Genomic DNA, 6,871 nt, shown 5'->3' with positions numbered 1-6,871 from the left:
TTTAACTGTGCATGTGTGCTTCTGAAAAGTTACTGAATAACCCTTATAACACAGTTGACTAATACTGATTAAATTATAACAAAGATTTTCAAGCAAGAGCACGTCATTTATAGTAATGTTACCATGGATAATCTTACTCTTATCCCACGGTTTTACCTTTTGAGTTGTCCCCAAAAGTTATTTTTGGTCCAGTACAACTCATTATCTCTGAGAGTAGACTCTTTTGTCCAGTCATATGTCTGGAACATCCACTGTCCAGATACCATGTGGAGCTGCTTATCTTGTTCCTGCAAGCTCAAGTTTTAGTAACTGGTACCCAATCTATTTAGGGTCCGAGCCTTATCAGTCCTTTAGGAACCCATATTTGTACAATTCTAGGTGACCTTGTACTTCGGGTATCCCTAGAGGTGTGTGCAACAGAAGGTCTTTTATTTCTAACAGAATGCATCTTAAAATGTTGTTCTTCCCTTCTGTTTTTGTTGTCTGGCTTGTATCTCTTCTGAACAAGTCTAGAATTATAGTACTGGTAGTTACTAACCTTCATAGAGGGTTGTCCTCCTGAGTTGAATCCTCTACTGGATCTAGAACTCTGGTGGACTCTTTCCTTAGGTTCAACATAACACGGACCATAATGCATCCTTCTGTTTGTCTGATCCACAATCCTTTCAACTCGAACAATTTGTACTACTGGTTCATATACCACACTAGATTTAACAAAATGAATGTATTTCTCTTTGCTTGTATCCAGTTCTGGCTTAGTACTTGTTTCAGAAGTTCTTTCATTATTACTGAATCCGAGACCACTCATGTCTCCAAATTGTTTCTGCAATTCTTGCATCTTCTCTAATGAAACAGAAGACTTGTTCTATGCATTTACTAGAGACGATAGCTTCTGGTTCTCAGACTTCATCGTCTGATAATCTGCATTCATCTTGTCATTCTCAGTTCTTAATTTACTCATCTCAACTTCAAGATCACTACAGCTGTTCTCTTGCAAGCAAGTTAACTTACTAATTTGATCCTTTAAGTTTTGATTTTCAGTTTTGACTTTCTCGAATGACTGAGAAAGTCTCGAGTATTCTTCCACCAAGTCATGCAGTACTTTAACCAAATCAGTTCGTGTAAATTCATTAGAGTCAAAGTCAAATACCTCTCAAGATGTCGAGGTTGATTCATTGTCTGCCATGAGACATTTGATCTCTTCTGCATCGCTATCACTGGAATTACTTTCTGAGTCAGAAGACTCAGAACTAGAATCCGCCCATTTAGATTTGCTTTCCTCAGCAATCATCGCTTTGCGGTCTCTTCTGAATTTCTTGTCATTCCTCTTGTATTCCTTTTTCTTCTGATCATCTTTCTTTGGCTTCGGAAAATCAGCAATGAAATGCCAACTTTTACACAATTGAATCATGCAATGTCACCAGGTGGTGAATCCTTCTTAAAGTTTCGGTTAGGACCTTGGTAAGCTCGATGGTTCTTCTTCATGAATCTGAAAAATTTCTTCACAATTGCATCGTTGCTGATCTGTTCAGCAGTCTTTTCAGATGTGCTTTCAATGGCAGTAGCAGGTGATGCACTTGGAACAACTGAAGCAGTAGTAGTAGCAGTAAGAGCCTTGGTAGGTGGATTTGATGAGGGCTCTTCTCCACTTCTCAATTCCAGTTCAAACTCATAGGCTTTCAAGTCTGCAAACAAGTCATGCAGTTCTAACTTGTTCAGATCTTTAGATACTCTCATAGCCATAGTTTTTACATCTCATTCTCTGGGTAAAGCTCTCATTACTTTGAGTGCTATTTCTCTGTTGCCATATTATTTCCCCAGAGCTGCTAGTTCATTAACTAAACTGCTGAAACGTTCATCAAACTCATTCAGAGTTTCTCAAACTTTAATTTTGAGATTATCAAATTTCTAGCATTGCTACAGACAACTTATTCTCCTTTGTCTGTTCATTTCCTTCACAGATTTGGATAAGTTTATCCCAAATCTCTTTTACAGTAGGACACATCTTGATCTTACTAAAGGTGTTCTTGTCGAGAGTTTTGTAGAGAATGTCCTTCGCAACATTGTCAAGATTAGCTTTCTTTTTTTCTTCACTTGTCCATTCTCCTCTGTGCTTCTCAACCATCTAAGGTGCCCCCTCAGTGACAGCAATAGCAGTGTTAGGCTTTAAAATCTTCAGTGGACCATCTGTGATGACAAACCACATGTCATCGTCTTGAGCTGCAAGATGAGCTTGCATCTGGATCTTCCAATCATCGAAATCATCTTTTGAGAACATGGGTACTTTGCTGAAGTGTGTCATATCTATTGTAAATGTTTAGAACAAGAAAAATCTTCTCTGATACCACTTGTTGGAGATTGATAAAGAGTTTAGAGAGGGTGAATAAACTCTTTCTTTTGTTGGGCGATTTTGAAAAGGGCGCTAGAATCATATTAGAGATTACAGCTAATCTTGTTCGAATGTAAATCCAGCAGATCACAATAATAAGTGCGGAAATGATCCGATGGAGTACGGTGAGAAACAATAAAATAGTAGGCAGTTGAACAGTGGTTGTTTCTGGAAGTTCGAAGATAAAATCTTCTATGTCTCCCCTTCTTCTGTTTCCAGAAGGTATCACTAAAAGACTTTGGATATTACAGTACAAAACTTGTACACACCCACTTCAGTAGGGCTTACCCTTAGCCTATTGAAACTCTTAGTTACACAACTCAGTAAAACGAATACAACAAAGTTCTGGAAAAACTCTTTCCCAGATTACAAACTCTTCTCAATAAGATATAGTAAAGTGTTTAGCTTGAAGAGATTTACGAAACAGCAGCACAATATGATCTCAGAAGATCGGATATAGATAATAAAGTGTGTACTGCTTTTCTGTATGTTGAGCTTGAAGATAAGTAGTTGATGATAGCTCAAAACTCACATTGGAATAATCGTTGCGTGGATAATGATAATAACGTTCTCTTTTATAAAGGATTGACCTCTATATATATATAGAAAGCTTGAGTCCAACGTCTATAACGAAAAACAGCTTCTGAGGCTCCTATTTAAAATCAGCTTTAATACCTAAAAAAGGTCCTGCAGAAAGCTTCAGAGAAATTAGTCTTGTTACATACCAAAACTAGTAAGGAGCATTCAATGTCTTTGTACAGCATTAATAGTGCAATTAATACTAGTACTAGGTAAAATAACGGTTACATTTAAGACTGTAATGATTCAAACAAAAGACGTTAAGTTAACTTCTGCTTAAGCTAAGTTCTGCTTTTTAAAGCTATGTTCTGCTTCTAGGTTTTCTAAGCCGAGTTAAGTACTCGAAGAGTACTTTTTTTGTTAATGCGATATGAGAGCTTCTGCTTTTATACTGTCTTCTGATTATAGCTATTGCGACCTACTGGTTTTGACTCTCATCACCACAATTAAATTAAGTCTAACTCATTCAATTCTCACTTATTGCTTCTCAACAATTGCAAAACGTTGATCAACATGAGGAATATACGGCCCTGCGAATTAATTCCTAATTTCCTCGAAAATTATCCAATTGGTCCTTAATTTCGAAAATTCTACAATTAACCCATAAGCTCTTGGCTTTCCTAATTCCATTCTGTAGGTTTCCCGTAACATAACGTTCAATAATTTTAAGATTATTAAATCCAAAATCAATTCTCATAACCAATCTCACATTTTCCTCAAAACCTAAAATCTCAAATTATACATTTTTATACTTCTAAAGACCGACGCAGTCTTCGAATCATTATATGTAATTCTCGAAAAATAACTCAATTAGCAACCACGAATCATCAATATTTTCTTAGAAAATCTACATGTCCCAAAATCATTCTGATCGTCATGATAAAATTATGACCCAAAAAATAGAACACGCAAATATCAATATAGTCAAATCATTTACGACCTTTCCTAACGCCCCTTAACCAAATTTTAAAACATGTCCATTTCCACTACGAAGCCAGCATACATGAAAATCATATAATTTCTTATATCATATCTTAACATGCATAAAAATTTTAAAGCATCTAATCTTTTCGCATAAAAAAAATAATGCAACCGGGCAGGTTTAATCATAAAAATAATTTATCATACAAACTTAAACATAAATGTCATTTAATTTCAAAAGTGTTTAAACATGTAGCTTAAATGTATAAACCATGTAAATATGAAGATCATAATATTAAAAGCATTTAAAACATTTAAAATTATAGACTTGAGCTTGACGACTAAGCTTTCCAGAACTTGCGGTGGCACAACCCTTTGCGGGAACATTGCTCTGATACCAACTGAAACGTCCACTACTCGTTTTTCTTTAAAATGTACTAAAAATATTTTTTTTTCTTCCTATACTTTCAGCCGAAAATAAACAAACATAGATATATTTTTAAAATAATTTTATACCATTTAAAATAAACCAACTAATCCTATTATTTGAAAATCCAAAAGAAAATAATTCAAATCATAAAATTTTAAACGTCAACCAACCTAAACTAACATTATTTCAAAAATAAACTTAACTCTAACATCCTCAAAAAAACAACTCAAAAGCCTCATAAGTCATGAAAATCTTTAAGTAATCATAAACGTGATTTATTTGCGGAAAACTAGTGACGGTCCTCGGGTTGTCTGCATATTCAGTCAAGCTAGTTCAACCATCAAGACCTCTATTAACATCAATCGCATACTCACCAGCATCGATCACACCTAGTGAGTCTATTGACTCAACAAACCTTAATCATGATAACAAGTAATAGATATACATTCACAAGAAACAGTGAAAATACTTTCAATAAAATATATTTTAATGAGCATAAACTTTAACATTTTTCTTTCAACATATCATATCATATTTCCTTTCATCATATACGCATACGCTTCCCTTTTTGTTGAATTCAAATCCTTAATTTTGACTTTCGTATTAGCCATAGGTCGATGGATCCATCAACGTATTACCACGGTACCGGGCAGCGGAGACATCATCGACACTCCCACCCGTCAACTAAGCCTTGGCTTTGCATTTCATCGTATCATTTCGATTGGAATACGATCGTCGGGTTCCCTTTGGAGCCTTCTTCCATAAACAGGCTCCCTCTGGGCTTTTTCTCTCACAATATCCCCAATCATATCATCATATTAGTCACAATCAATTCACCTCCTTCAACTTTTCATATTTCCATTACTTGAAAAAATTCATGCACATATAAATCATTTTTCTTTTAAATTAAGCATGCAATATGTCTTTTAGGATTAACGTTTTATCATAAAATTCCATAAACATTTGAAATAAACATTTTACCATTTAATACAGTATTCAGGGCACAACCAGGACGTCTAACATTTTTCAGATGTAAAATGACCGTTTTGCCCCTGAAACCCAAATTTTCTCAATTTATCATTAGATCTTAAAACGACGACCCAAATCCATCCAAACTTAACATGACACCTTAAAATACACCATAAATATTTCTTAAAAGTAAACTTAAGTTTTTCGACTAATTTCCCAATTCGTTTTTAAACTTAGACGTACATCCCGGTTTTGACTCGTATTGACTCGAAACTTAACCAAAATTTACCAAACTTGAACGAAACCTTAATAACACCTAACTTTACCATATACAACCCAAATAAAGCTAATTAAGACCTTCGAAAAAGCCTAGACCAACCTCTGAATTTCTGCCCTCTTATTCGAGCCCTAGCTTAACCATCCCATGCAACCTTCTAGCCCTTAGCCAACCGGTCCACATCCTAGATGACCATATCCTAGGACCATGAAAAACCCTAGGAACCCTATTGTATAGAGCCTAACGCGCCTAGAAGTCACAGCCCTCAAGCCGTGATATAAAGGCCATGCGCGACTTCATGCTTCCATCTCCTTCCTAGGCTTCGCACAACCTTCCCTTGAGCCATCTAGGACCATGAATAGACCCTAATAAGACCCATGATCATGTCCCTATGGCCGCTAACATCTTGCTTCTTCCTAGGGTCAAAAGGCAAACCTTTGTCCCCTGAAAATCCTATTTTCGTTCATCCACTTAACCCTTAATTTTTTAGCCTTTAGACATACACCTAGGGACCCTTAAACATGTGAAAAAATATCCTTCAAGTGCCCCTACCATGGCAGCCCCTTTGTGCATCCTTAGCAAGAGTTTTAGAAAATGAAAACTCTAGTTTTATGCACATTTAGGCATTAAAAAAAATACAAGTGGTGCATCTTATTTTACATGCAAACATAATTAAATTGACATAATATGGTTCGAAAGATGTTTGAAGGAAGATCAAGGCGTGCCTTTGCGTTTATTAAGCTCAAAAATCAACTTGCGATGCCAGGGACGTTAATGAGGGGGAGACCTTGCTGAAGTTTTCTTCAATATTCATGTGTAGCAGCCTTCAAATTAGTGTATTTGGCCGTGTGGGGTGAGGGAAGAAGAGTCCTAGTTTTCCTAGGTGTTGTGTGCATGAGTTAGAAGGAAGAAAATGACTTGGAAGCCTTGATTATTTGGTATAAAATACATAGTGCAAGTTTAGGCCATTAATCTAGTATAATAGGCTCATGAAGCCCATTAGTTACTATTTAAAACATTTTTTTATAGAAAGTTTGTGAAATTATTAGCCAGTTCTCAAAAAGTCCCAATTTTTATCGAAAATCGATTACTGGTTTAAAATACGACTCGGCATATACAAACACCTTATTTTTTAAAATTTCATTTAAAATACACCATACCTTAAACAATTAAAAATAATTATTTAATAAAAATATTTTCCCTTATATGGTCATCGGTCTCCGTTCCTTGATCGCGTCTCGAATAACCTTTAAACACAGTTTTATGCATCTAGTAGAAAAGCATATTTCAAACATGTAAACATGTC

Source organism: Primulina tabacum, chromosome 3, assembly GCF_025594145.1.
Source record: "Primulina tabacum isolate GXHZ01 chromosome 3, ASM2559414v2, whole genome shotgun sequence".
Lineage (NCBI taxonomy): Eukaryota > Viridiplantae > Streptophyta > Magnoliopsida > Lamiales > Gesneriaceae > Primulina > Primulina tabacum.
The sequence above is the reverse complement of the archived record's forward strand: the minus strand, read 5'-3'. Positions refer to the sequence as shown.